The 20,998-nt window shown below is 38.5% G+C and overlaps 1 protein-coding gene across 4 annotated transcripts in view; it reads left to right on the plus strand.

Moving 5' to 3' along the window:
• LOC106084958 (ribose-phosphate pyrophosphokinase 2) overlaps positions 1 to 20,998 on the plus strand; it is a 140,504-nt gene that overhangs the window by 46,078 nt on the left and 73,428 nt on the right. The gene's annotated exons all lie outside the window — the stretch shown is intronic.

Raw genomic sequence — 20,998 nt, forward strand, 5'->3', positions numbered from 1 at the left:
GCCCCTTAAAAGGCGCATTTATTATCCGATTTCGCTGGAGTGACTTACGTTAGGCTTTTCGACATCCGTGTCCTATATGGTTCTGATCAGTCTATATTTGGATATAACAGCCATAAAGACCAATATTGAACCAAAATTGAACAGTGACTTGTATTGGACCAGTCAATGTCCGTGTTGAATTTGGTCCAAATGGGACCATATTTGGATATAGCTGCAATGGTTGCATAAATAATGCATTTTTCACCGGATTATGACGAAAGGCGGTTTGCATATATACCCGAGATGCTGGGTAACCAAAGTTCGGCTCGGATGAATCTAATGCCTTTTCACTTGTTTAATTTTTATTAGTTTTTTATTTTTATTAATGTTCATTAAATTTTTTTTATTTTTCTTAATTATTCCTAATGTTTTTTTTTAAATTTCTTTTATATTTTTTTATTTCCCTTATTTTAATTTAATTTATTTTTTATTTCATTAATTTTTTTACTTAAATGTAATAAATTTAAAATTTGTATGGAAAAAGTTTTCTATGGCAACCCTGATACTGACACTAGGTTTGTTGTTTTTATAGGCTTAGTTTAGCACTCAGCTCTTACTCTTTTCTCCATTTGATTACAACAAACATGCCTACAATATTAGCACCCCGTTATTATTGCCTATTCTCAACCACTATCATTACTCATTAACAAGTGATTGCAAATTGTCTGTTAGTGTACGCACAGCTGTTTTCGAGTGTAATTGGCGATATATATTTGTATGCATGTGTTAGTCGTTCTTAGTTGTAGGAAGCAAAGTAGGCGGGCAGCTGGCGGTTGGATCAAGTTTTTGCGGCTACGCAGGTTGTACAAATCGTAAAAGCAAATAAACATATGCAAGTCTTGGTTTGTTACTTATGGTTATTTTACTCTCATGCCCATCCAGCCCCATGGTTTTCCTTTAATTTGACATGCTTAATTGAGTATTTGTTCAACTACGTTGTTGCTGCTGTTCCGATGGGTGTTGGTTTGTTTTTTTTTCTCTAATGTTATCATATCTTGTGAGAATGTAATGCGCCGTAATACCAGTGATGCCATTTCAATTATGCATAACTGTATTATTTACGTATTATGCAGTATTGTATTAATTCTATCTGTCTGTGCGTTACTTGGAATAACAAGTAAAAGTGCTGCACGTGCGTGGGATGGCAGAGAATTGAGAAAAACATACCCAAATTGGGTTGAGAAAACATAAAAAGCGAACCCAGTTAAAATGTGTGAAATGTTTCAGAACTTGAAGTTCATTTTTGGTATCAAGGTCGATGCGGAGTTTTTAATTTGGCAACGTAGAAGTAGGGGTCACTGTTTGGAAAAAGCGCCCTCCTATCCTAATAAGAAATCGAAACCATTTCCCATTGGTGGATATATTGTCCTATACCCTTACTCAAGCAGGGAATATCTGTGAGAATTCTGCATTCAGCAATTCGAACTCATCCACCACCTTTCGTTATAATCCGGACAAAAATGCATCATTTATGAACTTCAGTTATATTTAAATATTTTCCGAATTGAACAAAACTCGACAAAAACGTTGAATGGTCTAATAAATACAATTCACTGTTCAATTTGTTAAAACAGAACATTGGTCACTATGGCAGCTATATCAAAACATAGACCGTTCTGAACCATATAGGGCACGGATGTCGAAAAGCCTAGCCCATAGGCCACAATTCCAAATTTCAGCAAAATCGGATAATACATGCGCCTTTTATGGCCTCAGGCAAAATTAATATACACCCATCCTTCGGTGGTGGGTTTAAAAGGAGTCCCCTGATTAGTGAGCTTAACTTTTGGTGGGACCTTTTTATACCCACCACCATAGGATGGGGGTAAGCCGTTTGTACAAATGAATGAATATTCCATTAAGGAACAGGGGCAAACCTATCACTCATTCTTGAGTGCAGTCCGATTCAAGTTTAAGCTCAATCATAAGGGACCTCCTTTTTATAGCCGAGTCCGAACGGCGTGCCGCAGTGCGACACCTCTTTGGAGAGAAGTTTTACATGGCATAGTACCTCACAAATGTTGCCAGAATTAGAAGGGGAAAGTCACCGCCGAAAATTTTTTCTGATGGTCTCGCCAGGATTCGAACGCAGGCGTTCAGCGTCATAGGCGGACATACTAACCTCTGCGCTACCCATAAAGTATATGAAGATAATATTTGGTTTAAACAGCTCACGCATGTTTCGTGTTTTGTTTCACTGTCAAGCATCTTCAGTTTGGTCTATAATTTAACCATGAATCGTTTGCAAACAAACAACGCGTGCAAATTATTGAATTTTATGATCAAAGTTCATCGCGCGCTTCTTCCATTGAGCGACGAAGCTCATTTTTGACTCAGTGGGTACGTAAATAAGCAGAATTGTCGATTTTAGAGTGAAGATTAGCCAGAACCATTGCAAGAGCTACCAACGCATCCCAAAAAAGTCAAAGTTTGGTGCGGTTTATAGGCTGGTGGCATCATTGGATCATACTTCTTCGAAGATGTTGCAAATCGTAACTGAAATGGCTATTTTTTGTGGGGCTATGTTAATGCTCATGTCTATACAGACAAGCCTTCTTCAATTAACGCATTGGAAGGCAACATTGAAGTACTTATTGGTAAGATACCGACCGAAATGTTGGAAAGAGTATGCCGAAATTGGACTTAAGGGATTGACCATTTGAAGGGCAGTTATGGTCAACATTTGCATGAAACCATCTTCAAACATTAAAAAATTATATGGACCGTTCTATAGATTCAAAAAAAGATTTCAAGCATTTTTCTGAATTTTATGTTTTTTTTTTTTTTGAAAAACTTTCCTATTGAAATCACCCTTTATATTCAGGATCGTTTCGACATTGTGAGTCGATCTAGCCATGCCCGTCTTTCCGTCCGTCTGTCGAAATCACGATAGCGGTTGTACGCGTAAAGCTAGCTGCTTGAAATTTTGCACAGATACTTGTTATGAATGTAGGTCGTTGGGGATTGCAAATGGGCCATATCGGTTCAGATTTGGATATAGCCCCTATATAAACCAATCCCGGATTTGATTCCTTTAACCCTCAGAAGCCTTAATTTTCACCCGAATCGGCTGAAATTTGGAACAAAGACTTGAGTTGCGACTTCCAACGTCCATGGCAAGTATGATCCGAATCGGCTTATAAATAGCTATATCTATCCCTATATAAATCAGTTCCGAATTTGATTTCTTGCGTCCTTAGAAGCTTAAATTTTCATCATATTTGGCTAAAATTTGGAGCAAAGACTTAAGTTATGACTTCCAACATACATGTCAAGTATGATCCGTATCGGCCTATAAACAGATATAGCCCCCCGGATTTGACTTCTTGAGCCCCTAGAAGCCTCAATTTTCATTTGATTTGGTTGAAATTTGTAACAAAGACTTGAGTTATGACTTCCAACAACCATGCCAAGTATGGTCCGAATCTGTCTATAGACAGATATAGTCCCATATAAGCCCATCCCCGGATTTGACTTCTTGAGCCTTAGAAGCCTCAATTTTTATCCGATTTTACTGGAATTTGAAGCAAAGGCTTGAGTTATGACTGCCAACATCCATGCCGGGTATGATCCGAATCGGTCTATAAACTCGTAAATCGATCCCCGGATTTGACTTCTTGAGCCCCTAGAAGCCTAAATTTTTATTCGATTTGGTTGAAATTTGGAACAAAGACTTATGACTTTCAACAATCATGCCAAGTATGATCCGAAACGATCCATAAACAGTTATATCCCCCATTTTAACCAATCCTCGGTTTTGACTACTTGAGCCCTTAGAATCCTAAATTTTCGTTCGAATTGGATGAAATTTGGAACAAAGACAGGAGTAATGACTTCCAACATCCATGATCCGAGTATGATCTGAATCGGTCAATAAACAGATATAGTCCCCATATAAACCCATCCTCAGATTTCACTTCTTGAGCCCTCTAGTCATCCGATTTGACTGAAATTTGGAACAAAAAGCTATCTTATGATTTATGATCCCGGTTTAGTTTTGAGACCAAAATAATTCAAATAGAAACTAGTTAGTAAGGGTACATTTTTAGCAGAATCTATGGTGGTGGTATCCAATATTCGCGCGGGGGTTGTGGGTTCGATTCGCTCCAAAGGATTTGGTCTGACGATACTGTTTTACCACAATGGATTTTAATTGCAAAACAGAGTCTGTATGAAGGACGGCCCCTCTAACCTTACCTAGTCCAAATGTAGGAACTTGAAGGCATCCTCTGTAGGAACTTGAAGGCATCTTCTTTCCCCTGGACAATGAACTATAATTTCAAAAAAAGTTTAATTCAGACTGCCATTAAAACTTAAGCTGAACTAACATAAAATAACAAGTTTCTTTGGTATATACATACATATGTATATCCGAATCTGTTAAAATTAACATACATTATTATTATGATTATTTAAAATTTTTTGCTATTGTAAATATTTTATAAATTCATCACATGAAAGGTGAACATGTGTTGGTTACATTTATCGTCTTAAGAGAATTTTTTGTTTAAAACTTAACACATTTGACTACTTTGTGAAACTGGTAAATCGCCTTGTGTAAATACACCATGTGTTTAATTTTTCATATAAGGGGTGTAGGCGCCTCACTTTGTAACGGACGGCTCAACAGTTGGTGGGTGCACACAATGCTTCTTATTTATGATTAGTCACGTTTACGGCACATGCCTCCGATTTCTGCCTATGGACAAATTACATTTTTAACCGGCTCTTGGTGAATGCACAAAATCAACACAAAGTTACAAAACGATGAGATTCTAAAGGTCAGGAGCAAAACTTGCACCCGCTGATAAGAAAAACACAAGATAATTTCCTTTATTTGCACTTGCAAACATGTATTGAACATGACAGATGAAGGGAATATAAAAGCGGGAATAGAGACACGTGCAAAATAAGGAATAAAAACTGCATTAAAGGGCTAGAAATCATGCGATGAGTCCCATATCCCAGTAGGAAAAATGCAAGTTAGCATGTTGTCATATGTTCGATGAAATAAGAGCTCACCTTAATCGAAAGAATTGCATATTTATTCCAAATTCCATTTTTTGTACGTATCACTCGATTTGTGTAACTTTCAAAGTTGCGACATTTGAGAAAACATATGAGCATATATACGGTGTTATAGCTAAAGTTGTCTGATTGGAGACTACCCGAACAATATGCGAATGATCGCATACTCTGCGAATGTGCACATACCTAACTTCCTCATGCCAGTGCGAGACAGTTGCACAGCATATGTTCTATAATTACCTTTTCTGTGACTGTGAGTGCAGCCCAGTTTGCTGTCGGTAAAGATGTTCATACCCAAAGTCCTCGCGTAAATACCATACCACCGGACGCATTGCGTTATCGCCCGAATCTCCGTCTGCAGGACCGTATTATGGTAAGGCAGTCAGAAACATATCTTTCTTTATCCCTGAGTTCTCAATGTAGACCCCAGGCCCACTCTGTCCTCTAGCTTTGACCCCTCTGTGTAGCATGAACTTCCAGATGGTAACACTGGGGTTTCCGCCAATCCAAGACGGTGCTGCTGGCAGAAGTGCCTTGCACTCGACCTCAAGTGTCATTTCAGGTATCCGATCGGAAACCTCTTCCATTCCTTCCAGGTTTCCTTTCGTCGCCTCGATTATATTGCAATGGTATGACCTCCTCCTATCCTCAATCCATTCTCCCATCACCTTAAGTCTCATAGGGGCAGTGGCTACCTCACACTTAATTTGTATGTCTAAGGGTGGGATATCTAGAGCAGTCTCTAGTGCCCTAGTGGACGTGGTCCCCATAGCTCTGCCTATGCCAAGACAACATGTTCTCTGAACATGTTGTATTATCCTAACGTGCATAATGATCGTGTGGTGAAAAAAGGATACTAAATTTTTTGATATCTGAAGAGGGGGCGGACCCTCCCCCTTACTTAAATTTTCAGAAACGCCAGATCTCGGAGATGGGTGGTGCGATTTAAGCGAAATTTTGTGTGCTCTCTTACAGTAACCTAAAACAAAAATTTATTTTAGGTTATTGTGGGGGCCGCCCCACCCCCAATATATACCAAATATGTATAGACCAATCACAACAATATGGGACTCAAATGAAAGCTATTTAAAATTAGAAAACGTATGTGATATCCAATTGTCGGACCAAGTGTTTGGAGACCCCCAAAACACCCCCAAATCGGACATATTTACCGACCATGGCAATACCGGACTTAAATGAAAGGTATTTGCGAGTAGAATACGAATCTGATATCCAATTGTGGGAACAAGTTTCCACTCCTTCGCCAGAACACCCACCAAACAGGACTTATATAATGACAATGGCAATATGGAGTTTAAATAAAAGGTATTTGAGTTTTTAATAGGAATTTGATATCGAAATGTAGGACCAAGTGTTTTGAGGGCCGCTGCTTCCCGAAAACATCCCGCAAAGAGGACAAATTTACGACCACAGCAATATGGGGCTCAAATGAAAGGACTTTGGCAGTAAAGCACGAATCTGATATCAATATTCGGAAAAAAGTGCGTATGGGGTCACCATATTTGTATTTGCTGACCATTGCAATATGGGGCTCAAATAAGAGGTATTTTAGAGTAGAACACGAATCTTAGTCGCTGAGTGGCGCCTTATCGCCCAAAACACCCGCCAAACCGGTCATGTTTGTCGACTATGGAAATACGGGGCCTAAATGGAAGGTAGTTGGGAGTAGGCCACGAATTTCAATTATCACCATGCGGGACCAACTGTCTAGGGGATGTCCCACCATCATAACAACCCCCAAATACGACGTATTTGCTCACCAAGACAATTTGGGTCTTCAAGACAGTGGAGCTCGATATTGATAGTTTTTTGAGCCCATATCCCAGACTTACATATTTGCATGTTTGCTAACTTTTGCAATAAGGGGTTTAAATGAAAGGTATTTGAGATTAGAACACAAATTTGATACCCAATTTCGAGGCCAATGGCAATATAGGGTTCAAATAAATGATATATAGGTATATGAGAATAGAGCACGATGCTGATATATTATCAGGGGTACCACCGACTCACCAAAACATTCTTAAATCGGGCATATTTACCGCCGATGCCAGTGTGAGGCTCAAATGAAAGGTATTGGGGGGTAGAGCACGAAACTGATTCCCACTTTCGGGACCTAAGATACCCCACAAACTGCAATTATTTACTGACTATCGCAATATAGGACCCAAATAAAGGTATTTGGGAGTAGAATGCGAATTTGATATCCAAATGTGGGACCATGTATTTGGGGCATCGCCCTTTACCCAAACACCCCCAAAGGGTAAAAATTAGCGACCATGGCAAAATGTGGCTCAAATTGAAGGTATTTGAGATTATAAAACGAATTTGATAACCAATATTGGGGCCAAGTATTTTGGGGACGTCTCATCCTATAAATTCCCCTTAAACCAATGACAATGTGAGGTTTAAATAAATAGTATTTGAGAAAAGAGCACAATGTCAAGTGCCTGGGGGACCGCCTCACCCGCGAAAACACACCTTAATTGGACATCATGAAAATATCGGGCTGAAATAAAGCCTTTAAAGAATGGAGCACAATGGAATGCTCGGAGCGAATTCGTAGTCCAATAAATATCATATGGCATTCATATAAATTCACTTATATTCTTATACTGTTAGTCAAGCCATTTGCATATACTATTTTCGTAGCATGGTATTTCACTAAAAGTTTTTTAATTGTCGAAAATATTAATTCAAAAGATAATTATGAACCATATGGACTTAAAGAAGGCGTAGCGGAGCGGGCCCGGTTCAGCTAGTTGCATATAAGTTTAGTTAGTCTACCAAATACCTTAGAAAGCACAACATCCAACTTTGGACGTTGTGGTGGCACGGATTATCGTTACCGATCGCCATTGGGATCAAATGGAAAAAAATGGAGGGTATGCGTTTCAAAAAAAAAAAAAAAAATTCTTTTTGCTTTTGGGGACACCCTAATGTATATATATGCTACACTTTAATTTGATTATAATCAAAATGAAATGTGTGCCAAAATATTGTAAATATTTTATATGTGACAAAATTGCAAATTTAATTTGACACTTGCGGAAATCGGAAATCTTCATTAAAATAACATTAATCATTTTGTGTTTTTGCCATTCGAATCAGATTAAAATTTATGTCTTTGGTGAAAAAATGTGTACACTGTGTTAAAAAAACTGAAAATTTTCAAAATGATCTATTTTTGGAAAAAAGCAAAGAAAAACAATTCCAACAATTAAAAAAGAAAATACTAAATGAGGGAAATCGTAGGGAGACAGCAACAATCGAACTTTTCGTTTTTTACCAATTAGCTGAAAAGTCATTGCTTGCTAACAACTATTATGGATTAAATTGTGTGTCCTTAAGTTTTGAGTCTATAAGCGCTGTACCCTACAGGTTGTGATGATAATTGTTAAACACTATTTTCGATGGCAACAAAATCTCAGAAATGACAAGTAAAAACCAAATAAGTTCGTCCGCTTTACAATTCCCTGGGATATCTCTGTGGGCCGGCACCCAGAACAGATGAATTTTGAACTGTTCAGCCATCTCGTTGAGAGATCTGCAACAGTCGAGGGCGGTTTTTGTGTCCAGAAAAACGTTCTCCAGGGATTTAATGGCTGCCTGACTGTCTGAGAAGATATTATGCCAATCGTCGTAATGACATTATATCTTAGCCATTCCACCACTTCCTTAATTGCAAGGATCTCCGCTTGATACACACAGCATTAGATGTGGCATTAAATTCAGTTTATCAGATGGTGTAGTCCTCAGTGCGGCTGTGATGTACAAACAAGCCATCCTTTGGATCCGGTTAAGTATTGGGCAATAGGTGGACTTTTGAAGTGCCGTCCACCAGACCACAACACCATATAGCATTATAGGTCTGACAACTGCAGTATACACACAATGCATGACAGGCGGTCTTAACCACCAACTTTTGCCAATGGCTCTCTGGCATTTCCAAAATGTTGAATTTCAAGTTCAATTTCCTGTCCAGTAAAACGCCGAGATATTTTGAGCTTTCTGTAATTGGAGCATTCTCTCCACCCAAGGAGACAGGTTCCTCTGTAGGCAACTTGTAGCTCCTGCTGAAAAGAACTACTTCTGTCTTGCACGGATTTATACCTAGACCACTTTCGGTAGCCCACTTCGCTGTTGCACATAGAGCTTCCTGAACTATATCTCTAAGAGTGCTGGGAAACTTTCTCCTAGCCGCGATTGCCACGCCATCAGCATACGCGGCCACTTTTACACCATTTCCTTCCAGAGACAATAATATATTGTTAATGGCTATATTCCAAAGTAGAAGAGACAGTACTCCTCCTTGAGGTGTTCCTCTGCTTACCAATCTTTTTAGATCCACAGATCCCAAGCCTGCCGTAATTAATCTTTTGGTAAGTAAGTTATTAAAAAAAATTTCTTGCGGTAGAGTAGTTGCCTAGAAACTCCAACTCCTTCACGATTGACGTCGGTTATACATTATTGAAAGCACCTTTAATGTCAAGAAATGCTACCATTGTATATGTATGCCGACTAGGTTGTGGTTGTTGTTGTAGCAGTTTATTGTGTTCTATCTTTCGTCTGCTTGATTCTGTTGAGTGTCAAGACCCAGGAACTCCGCGACTAAGATGAGGTGCGTCCACAGGGATCTGGGTCTGAGTCGAGTGGGTCTGGCCGGGCAGTTAAACAGGTGACGTGTATCGAGCGGTCCCTGGTTACAAACGGGACATACATCTTGCACGTCGGCATCAATCCTAGCTCTGTGGGAATTGAGGCGGCTGCATCTGCCGGAACGTAATTGAGCCAGAACTACTCTGGTTTGCCGGGGGAGGTCGATTTCTTCGGGTGCAATGAGTGGCGGTCGTTCTCCAAGAACTACATTCACCCGGTAGCCAATTACCGCGTCTGCTACCGTGTCTGCATGAATGTTGTTCAGACCCGCTTGATATGCCGCTTGATCTAGAGGTTCTCTCTTGTAGCGCTGAACCTCACGCTCTAGATCGTGTAGATCTACCTTAAGGCTTCTGGGCGGTGGGCATCTATCCACAAGATGATGATTTGGATGGTTTCTGCGATAACAGCCCTAAAGGTATTGCTTAGACAGCATGTAGTTATGTCTTCGCACTGGTAGGATCTTTGTCTCCTGATGGAGGTGGTCCACATGAGAACTGAGGAGACAGCCCGTCGCAGTTCGGAGGGCGGCATTCTGACAGATCTGAATATTATTCCACTGCGTGTCACAAAGTTGACGAGACCACACTGGCGCTGCATAACTTACCACAGACCGGCCAATTGCTTTGTACGTGGTCAACAAGGTTTCTTTGTCTGCATCCCAAGTGCTGCCAGCGAGTGACTTGAGGACCTTGTTTCTACTTTTGACTTAATTGCAGATTGCTGTGGCATGTGGGGAGAAAGTGTAGGAGCTGTCAAATGTGACGCCAAGTATTGTGGGACACTTGGGACTAGGTCGTGAAGGGCTGTGTCAGTGGATTTGTCTTTACTATATGCATGCTGTTGCTGCGACAGGCGATCTCCAAGGATCTTTGCCCTTAGATATGTTTCTATCAACCTCTCAAGAGTCTTCAGCATAAAGGATGAAAGACTGATAGGACGAAAATCTTTCGCCTCCGTGTGATAGGGTTTTCCTGGTTTTGTAATCGTACAGTAGTCCTAGTAGTACAGTAGTCGAAACTCTTTAAGCACTGGACAAACTCCTACAAAATGTTTGATATTTTCGATAGCCTGTATGTGGCAGAGGTTACATAATTTATGGTTATCTTCCACTCCATTTAAGTTAAGCGTTCCGCCTCGCGCCTTTAGAATCCATATGATGTTCTCATCTGTTACATATGATAGCCTTTCGTTATAGTCAAGATGTTTGTAAAACTGTTCTGTTGAGTTTGTATTTCGGATATTATTTGGAGAAAGGAAATCAAGTTGATGTACTCTGCACAGATTTTAGCAAGGCATTTAATCAATTGCCGCATAATATGTTAATTGCTAAACTTGAGGAGTTAGGTAGTCATTGAAATCTGTTGTCGTGGATATCAACATACATTTCTCAGAAGGTTCTTTTTGTTAAAGTTGGCGAATGTATGTCAGATTCCATCGATGTTGTATCTGGCGTTCTTTAAGGTAGCCATCTGGGTCCATTATTATTTTTATTATTCATTAATGACATTCATCTTTGTATATGTCGCTCACAGTGCTTGCTCTACGCTGACAATTTGAAGGTTTATTAAGAGATTTCTACATATTCTGATTGCATAGTCTTTAAAAACGACATCAACTGCTTGATAAATTGGTATCAAGTTAATCGGCTAGTTCTCAATCTATCTAAATGCAAAGATATGATTAACACTCGTATGCCTTTATCAATGTTATGCAATTATACGGACCATTTTAGCAAAAAATTTTTACGGGTAAACCAAGTTAGAGATCTTGGAATATTTTTTGATCCCATACTATCATTTGAACATCATGCTGAGTATATTATCTCAAAATCTAATTCTCAATTTGGATTTTTGCAAATAAATTCAAATGACTTCCCTATTAACATTCTGAAAACACACTTATGAGAGCTTGGTTAGGCCTCATACTGAGTATCTCTGTATTATTTGCGATGAATTTTATAGCGAAGGAATAGATAGAATAGAGAAAGTTCAAAAATGTTTTACAACATTTGCTTTAAGAATGTATTATACATGGGATAGTATTCCATCCTATATAGAACGATACCGACATCTTGGCATTCAGCAACTACAACTTAGAAGGAAACTTCAAGGTATTGTTTTATAAAAGATTTGATTGACACTAACATTGACTGCTCAGATTTTTTGTCTCTCTTGCCATTCAATGTTCCCAATCATTTGTTTGACATTCCTTTCAAAAGAACCAACTACGGAATGAATGAACCCTTAACGCGATGCCTCTGCTTATTTAACTCCATTGCAAACCACATGGACTATCACATAGAACGACACACATTTGCAAGAGAATCCTTAGAATTTTGCTTGATTATGATAATACATAACTATGTAAATTTGTATAGTTTTTGGCAATGTTGTACTTTATAATTATAGTATATTGTAATTAATTAATATAATCTGTAAGATAAGATGTTATCTGATAGATATTACCATTGATGTTTTTCAGTTTAAACGCCGTTATCAGGTCAATACTAAAAGTTTGCCACTAGTCGAAAATATTCCGCAATTCCAGCCAATTGATGTGTAGATCTCTTGCAATATTTCTGAAATCTTTCTCCCAAAACGAATTCCCTTCAATTAGTGCTCTCGTTAGCTTCTTTGGCAACCGATTATCATGATAATGTAGCAAAACACTATTAATAAGATTATCTTCAGCGTATAGGAACATTCTCAGATTGATATCACTACACTGTAGTCCTCCCTCCATACAGCGTACTGTGTATTAGCCTATATGTTCTGAACAAGCTTTTTACAGATTGCTTAGGTTGGTCTGGAAGGAAACATAGGCTGCATAATTTTTTGATATCGGAAGGGGGCGGACCCTCCAACTTACCCCAAAAGTACTACCCAAAAATAAAAGTTGACCGATCGGGACAATATGGGACTCAAATGAAAGGTATTCAGGAGTAGAGTACGAAATTCATATTAAAAATTGGGTCCAAGTAACTGGGGGGGCCGCCCAACCCCAAAACTCCTTAAAATAGGTTTTTTGGACGATCATGACAATATGGGACTCAAATGATAGGTGTTCGGGAGTATACAGCGGTCAAAAAAAGTATTCATCATTAGCAAAATTGATAATAAATTCAGTTATTTTGGGTAATTGAAGAAAATTTAAAGTAAACAAATAATGCAGTTTTATGCAATAGTTTATTTTTCGTAATATGTTTTAAAATAAATTCAAAAAATAAATTTAATTAGCGCAAAAAATGCAATTTTATATAATAACACCAAAAACAGAACAAAAAAAGTATTCATCATTGATGTGCTATCATCAAAGTCAAATTCAAATATTATTTGGGAATCCCCCTTTTCTGTTTTATTTAGTAAAGGAGGCTTTGCCCTTGACAGCAAATATTTAATTTCATTGAAAATATAGTTTTTGTCAAAATGGGTCGTAAGCAAAACGAGGTTTCTGATGAGGTAAAAGTTTTGATAATAAAACACCACAGGAATGGTTTAACTCAAAAAACTATCAGTGAAATATTAAATAGACCACGATCTACTATACAATCCATCATCAGAAAGTGGACAGAAACGAAAACTGTTGACAATAAACCAAGATCTGGTCGACCAAAAGCACTTTCAGTTGGAGATGTGCGTTGGCTAGTGCGGCAAGTTCAGAAAACTCCGAAGACAAATGCGACCATTCTTCGTAAAAACACTATGGAATATTTAGGGAAGGAAGTTACTACACAAACAATTCGAAATACACTCAAAAGGCATAGTTACAGAGGAAGAACTGCACGTAAGAAGCCCTTTATAAATAAAATAAACCGAGTGAAAAGGCTAAACTTCGCAAAAATGTATGTAAAACAGCCCGAATCATTTTGGAAAACAGTCATTTTTGCAGACGAGAGCAAGTTTAATCTTTTTGGGTGCGATGGAAAGGTCATAGTGTACAGAAAACCAAATACAGAGCTTGAAGAACGAAACACAGTTGCTACTGTAAAACATGGTGGAGGTGGTTTAATGGTTTGGGGGTGTATGGCGGCTTCAGGGGCGGGAAATCTTGAAATTATTAATGGAGTAATGGATCATAAGTATTACATTGACATTTTAAAGAGGAATTTAAAAAATAGTGCTGTAAAACTTGGGCTTGGTAATAACTTTCAATATTATCAAGATAATGACCCCAAACATTCTGCTTTAAATACCAAGATGTGGATGCTGTATAACTGCCCCAAAGTCATTAAAACTCCTTCTCAAAGTCCCGACTTGAACCCAATTGAACATCTTTGGGAACATCTCGAACGCAAATTGAGAACGCGCAATTTTTCGAGCAAGAGTCAAATGCAACAGGTGATAATGGAGGAATGGACTAATATAGACCAAAATATAACCGCTAAATTAGTCCAATCGATGTCAAACCGTTTAAAAGAAGTTATAAGACGCGGTGGTCGAATAACAAAGTATTAATTTTTTTAAATTATGTTATTTATTTTTTTGTTTTTTTGCAATGATGAATACTTTTTTGTTTAATTTTTTGTGTTCAGCTGTAAAATGGCCCTTTTTGTTCCAATAAATACTATTTTTTTCTTTAAAAACAATGAAATTGTGTACATATATATCACACAAGCACTACTGCATCATTAGTTTAATATGTTTTTATTCCAATTGTCTTTTGTAGACTTATTAAAAAAAAAAACATTGAATGATGAATACTTTTTTTGACCGCTGTATTACGAATATGTTCAGGAAAGAGAAATAGGCTTTATAATTTGTTGATTTCGGAAGGGGGCGGACCCTCCCCCGTTACTCAAAAACACCACCCAAAATCAAAAGTGGACCGATCGGGACAATATGGGTATCAAATGAAATGTATTGGAAAATAAAATACGCATATGGTATGAAATCCCAAACCCAAAATTCCCCCAAACAGACATATTGGACGTTCATGTCAATACGGGCCTCAAATGAAAGGTATTCGGGAGTAGATTACGAATCTGGCATACAAAATCAGATCGTAGTATAGGGGATCACCCTAGCCCCCAAAAATGACTTGAATGGGCATATGGCCCATCATGACTATATGGCACTCGGTTTTTTTGTTTGTTCCGTAGAATCAAAAACGGCTTAACCGATTTTTTTAAAACTTTCACAGATTGTGTAAGTTTGTCTGGAAAGAAAGGTATTTGGGATTAAAATATGACATTAAAATTTTTTCAAGTCTAGGTGGCGCTTTTCCTTTCAAAAATAAGTCAAATAGGTTGATTGACCCATTCTGACAATATGGGACTCAAATGAAAGGTATTTGAGAGTAGAAAACGAATTTGATATCCAATTTTGGAGCCAAGTGTTTGGGGGTACGCCCTAATTTTCATTTCCGATTATGGCAATATCTATTATATTATATCTATATTATGGCAATATATAGCTCAAAACAACGGTATTTGGGAGTAAAGATCGAATTTCATATCTATTTTCAGGGCAAAGTGCCGGGGACCGCCCTAGCCCCAAAACACCCTCTAAACAGTTCATATTTATCGACCATAGCAATATGGGGCTCAAATTAAGGGGTTCGGGAGTGGAGGACGAATTTGATATCCATACTTGAGTCGAAATGTCTAAGGTGCCATTCCTCCCCTAACAAGCACTTCTCATTACCCTAATTTTCAAAACCACCAGATCTCGGAGATTGGTAATGCGATTCGTTCGAAACAAAACATGGTTTCTATTGTTGGGGTAGGGGTCCGTCCAAAACGGGCCAAATGGGTATATAGACCAATCACGACAATATAGAGCTCAAACGAAAGGTGATTGAGAGAAAAAAAACGAATTTGAAATGCAATTGAAGAGCCATGTGTTTGGGGAGCTGCCCCACCCGAAAACACCTCCCTATTATATAAAAACTATTTGATGTTTAAATTGATTAATTTTCGGGATATTGATACTCATTTTCGGGACAAAGTCCCGGGGGTCCACCCCACTCCCAAACAGAATTCATTTACCGATCATGCCATTATGGGGCTCATATAAAATGTATGAATGTATGAGTAGAGCACGAAGCGTATATTTACGTTGAGGGCCAAGTGTCTCTCTAAACCGGAAATATTTACCAATAAGAGAATATAAGACACAAAAGAAAGGTATTTGGGAGTGGAGTAAAAAATTACCCAGAAATCGAGAAGGGTCACACTTCTCACATATCAAGTTTAAACTCAATGATAAGGAACTTTTTTTCTAGCCGAGTTGGAATGGCATGCCGCAGTGCGAATTGGGGAGAATTTTTTACATGACTATGCATGACAAATGTCGCCAGCATTAAGATCACCATCACTTTAAATTTTGTCCGATGTTATCGCCAGGAATGGGCGCTCCTGTAGCCGAGTTGGTAGCGTACTTGGATTATCAGGGCAAGGGTCGCGGGTTCGATACCCACCAGAAACCTTGGTCTGTCGCTATTGTGGTATCACAAGGGACTTAAAATTGTCTAAGTGAGTCTGTAAAAGGACTGCCACTCATACCTGACCTAATCTATCGCCAGGATTTGAACGCAGGCGTTCAGCGTTATAGGCGAACATAGGCTACAGTGGCACGAATTCGATGTACACATTCAGGGCGAAGTGTCCCAAGCCTAAAAAGATATTAAAGATTTAAAGCATGCGCAGCGGAGCGGGCCCGGTTCGGCTAGTAATTTATAAATTAAGGCTTGTTTTAATGATGTGCTTCAAACGTGTTTCTCTTCTATAAATTAGAAGAAAGACAGGGTGATATTTCAATAAATTGTGCATATATCCCCTATATGGTGTAGGGTATCAAAAGGTCAACATGCCTCATCTCGAATTGTTTTATGGTGAATCTGTTGTTATTTTTTTCATTTTGTTTAGCAATACTAAGCACAACAACCAAACAAAAAACGTATTGTTTAGAATGAGCAGCAGACAAACGGACAGAAGTCATTTTAAATTTATAAATGGGCAGGCAGCCAAGAAAATTAGTTTGGACTTTATCTTTGTCGTGATAATCATCTCATCTCATCTAGTCTCGCTCGAAATGACTAGACGCAGGACGATGGACGATGGAGGTGGCACATATCACACATCAAGGGGCGACATCCCATCAACCATCAACCAACCACTAGCAGCAAGTACATCGAGCTAATGTTGTGGCCATCTTATCTCGCGATGTTCTCGCTGATGTTTGCGTTAATAGGGGGATACAAATCTTTAAATATACCCACAATGCCCCACAATATCCCAAAATACCGCCATATCGTTTATGGATGAGAAGAACACGACTATTTTGTACATTATGACGGTGGCAAATGAGTTTTACTTTAGTTGAACTTTTTTTTACTTCTTTCATATGTGATTTGAAATAAAACATTTAATTTTTAAGTGTTCACATTCAAATTGAAATTGGAAAAGGAAATTATTAACTACAATAATTTAAATTGGAGGGGAAACTTTAATAACGAAAAGAAATGAAATCGGCAATTCATTTGATTGGATTATAGAAACGTCGATCGCATAGGTCAAGTTCTACGTATTTGGTACTCATATATATGCCCATTAGAAGTCATAAATAAAATCCATTATTTCATTGAATTTGGATGAATCGCCCTCCAAATTTGCCCACGAACATTCCATTAAGGAACTGGGGCAAACTTCTCACAAATCAATGAGTGTTGTCCGATTCAATTTTAAGCTCAATGATAAGGGACGTCCTTTTTATAGCCGAGTTCGAATGGCGTGGCGTAGAGCGCCACCTCTTTGGAAAGAAGTTTTTACATGGCAAAGTGCCTCACAAATGTCGCCACCATTGGGAGGGGGTAACCACTGCTGAAATATTTTCTGATGTTCCTGCCAGGATTCGAAACCAGGCTTTCAGTATCAAAGAGCAGACAAGCTTACCTCTGCGCTACTGTAAAATCGCCCTCCAGTTGCTTAAAAACCCATATCGGGAGATTGGTTTATTTGAGACGTATGCATATCAGATTATGAAGTTTATAGGCCTGGGTTTGCATTTTTTCAGGTATATCTGCGGTGATTACCTTTACACTATTGCTGTTGACATTTGTGAGGTATTCGTTCTGGTTTGACATCTCTTGAAAGAGGTTTCGCCGTTCGGACTAGTCTGACGTGTACCGTGTGGTTCAAGATCACAATCGGAACATACTTCTCGCACGTTGGCATCAATCCTAATTCTAAAGGAGTCGAGATGACTGCATCTGCCTGAACGCAATTAAGCCAGAACTACTCTGATTTGCCGGGGGAAGTAAATTTCGTCAGGTACAATGGGTGGCGGTTGTTCTTCAAGAACCACATTCACCGCATCTGCCACCGTGTCTGCATAAATGTTGTCTAGTTCCGCTCGATACACCACTTGATCGAGAGTTTCTCTTTTGTAGCGTTGAACCTCTCGCTTTAGATGATAATCATGTAGATCCACCATAAGTCTTCTGGGGGTACATGCCTATCCACAAGATGCTGATTAGGTTGGTCACTGCGATAGCAGCCAAGAAGGTATTGCTTAGACAGCATGTGGTTATATTTTCGCAGGATCTTTGTCTCCTGATGAAGGTGGTCCATGTGCGAAAATTTTCATCAGTGGTTTTCCCCTCCTAATGCTGGCAACATTTGTGAGGTACAATGCCATGTAAAACTTCTCTCCAAAGAGGTGTCGCACTGCGGCACGCCAACTCAAATATGGTTTGGATCGGACTATATTTAGATATAGCTGCCGATCAGCCGATTTGGGGTCTTAAACCCATAAAAACTGCATTTATTACCCGGTTTCGCTGGAATTTTAATTAGTGAGTGAATTCAATGGTTTAAATATGGTTCAGTAGCCTTGTCATTGACTGTCGCAAGTCTTCGACCCGACAAAAGGTACTGAGGTCCTGTCATAGTCACTCCACGGGGTGGAATAAATAACGATCTCTTAATGGTTCAAAATTGACTTATTTTTAGTACCGGGTCAAAGAGATATACAAGAGTATTGTATAGCAGAATAGCTTGCAAGACCAGAAATTAGATTACATATTCCCGGAAAACTTTAATGTGTGGGTAAACCGCTAGCTACATGTAAGCTAATTCAAGATAAGACCCGAAGGGTTGTGAAATTTCTAAAAGAGCATGAATGACTTCTAAATAATTGGTTTTTGTTTAGATTATTGTACACCACTGTGCAGCACAGCATTCCATCGTCACTTTTGCAACTTGTTGTGTTGACAAAAATAATTTATTGGTCAAACAGTTTGGATGAACCAGGAACAGTTTTAGTTAGGCATGCTAGCGATACATGAACGCACTTTGCTTGGTCGCTAACTTGATTTTGGAGGTATGTCTTTAGGAACGACGACAACGACAACATACCCACATAATGAATTGATGGTTGAGGGTGGTTCATGTCTCAGTCTGTTAGTTAGCACGTCAGTATGAGTGTACGCTCTATTTAAATAGTCATATGACGATGACCCGACTAGACAATGGATCGGTACGATTGTACATATGAATCTTTTTCAATGTGACGTCAATATTACACGGCAGCCAAACACAGAGGGAGAAAGTAGATGTTTTTCTTTTGCTTTGTTTCCAATTGAAGGTTAACTAATCCAGCCATGTGGAAGGCTGTTCTTTGCTATTGATGTGCCGAAAATACTTTCCAATGACATTCGATGTAAATTATGTTGGGTTTTAGTTTTTTAGCTACAGCTGATGACTGTTACCCACCAATGCCCCCAATAGACCAGCAATCGTTTTTAGATTTTTCCTTTTGTAGGTGAGAAGGTGATTACAAGAGGGCTCGTAAGGATTGGGGTTGGCATAATTTATGGTTGGATTAGACTACGTAACCCTGCCTCCTTTGTTTCTTGTTTGTCGCCCACGTCTCATTCATATGAATGTTGGCCGACCATCAATCGAAATGTTTTTGAATTTTTTTTTTGTTTTTTTTTTTAATATAAACTACATGGGGCGGGTAAACAAAGAATTTGTTTTTTTTTTTTTGATATTTTGAGAAATGTTAATCAAATTAGATCAATCATGGATGGATAATAAAATAGATGTTCACCCTCATTTTTTCATATTCATTGAATATTAGTTTGAATTGGCTCCTGAACATCGATCAGTGGGAGAAAATCGAAAAAAAAACTTGCAAAAGATATGCTATTTGAGAACGTAAAGAGATAATTCGTTGCTTTGATAATGCTGAGGTCATTTACAAAATGTCAAGACCCTAGGTGGTCCGGGGGCCTTTTGGTAGGCCCCTTAAGTTGGTCACTTCGGCATTTCGAAAAACTGTTTGGGTTGCCAAATCTTCATTTGAGGTCCGATTTTAAAAATTTGCTGGATAGTGCATTGGGAAAAGTACAGCTATTAATACGATTCAAATACAACATACCAACGCACGGCCCATGAAGCCATCACACCTAATATGGTTGAAAAGTCTTCTAACCAAAGACGAAACGCGTCCCATAGTGATTGGTGTGTGTTTCTATATTTGGCTTTCCTTTTCCATTTGCATCTCCGATCATTGAGCTCGTCTCGAAAGAGAAACAAACAAAAAATTTGTAAAATTTAATGATCTTCGCCTTAATAGGCAAAAATCTTGAAAAATAAAAAAAATTAAAATACTTAAAAATTATTTCGTACTACTTTTCTGTGTATGGACTTTCAAAACAATTCGAAAATTTAGTTTATTCACACCATCAATGTGGTACAAGGAAGAGAGGAACACCCATTAGCAAGAATAGCGATAGCGATAGACTCAGCATCACTCTCTGATTTGATTTAGCTATGTCTAACTGTCCGTCCGTCCGTCTGTCAATTTGTTTTGAAATTGGAAGAAATTCAGATTTGGATATAGCTCCCATATATGTATATGTTGTCAATCGATTCTCGCTAAATTCTCATATGACACAAAAGTTACTCATATGATTCTTGTGATCACTAGTGAATTTTATAGAAATCGGTTCAGATTTAGAAACAACAACCATGTATGTATATGTGTTGCCCGATTTTCATTTCTAGATAGAGCTGGCAAACTATCGATACTCGCAACATTCGATATTTTCGATATTTCTAATAAAAAATATCGATAGTATCAATACTATCGTTATTTTCCGATCACCTAGATTTCGAACGAAAATGAGAAGTAACAAGTTAAGGCTTGCTAAGTTCGGCCGGGCGTAATCTTGGGAACCCTCCGCCAAGGATTCTTCTAAAAATTTATGCAAAATGAATTTAGTTGAAGGGCATAATTTTTGT

The sequence above is a fragment of the Stomoxys calcitrans genome, chromosome 1 (genome assembly GCF_963082655.1).
Source record: "Stomoxys calcitrans chromosome 1, idStoCalc2.1, whole genome shotgun sequence".
In the NCBI taxonomy this organism is placed as follows: Eukaryota; Metazoa; Arthropoda; class Insecta; order Diptera; family Muscidae; genus Stomoxys; species Stomoxys calcitrans.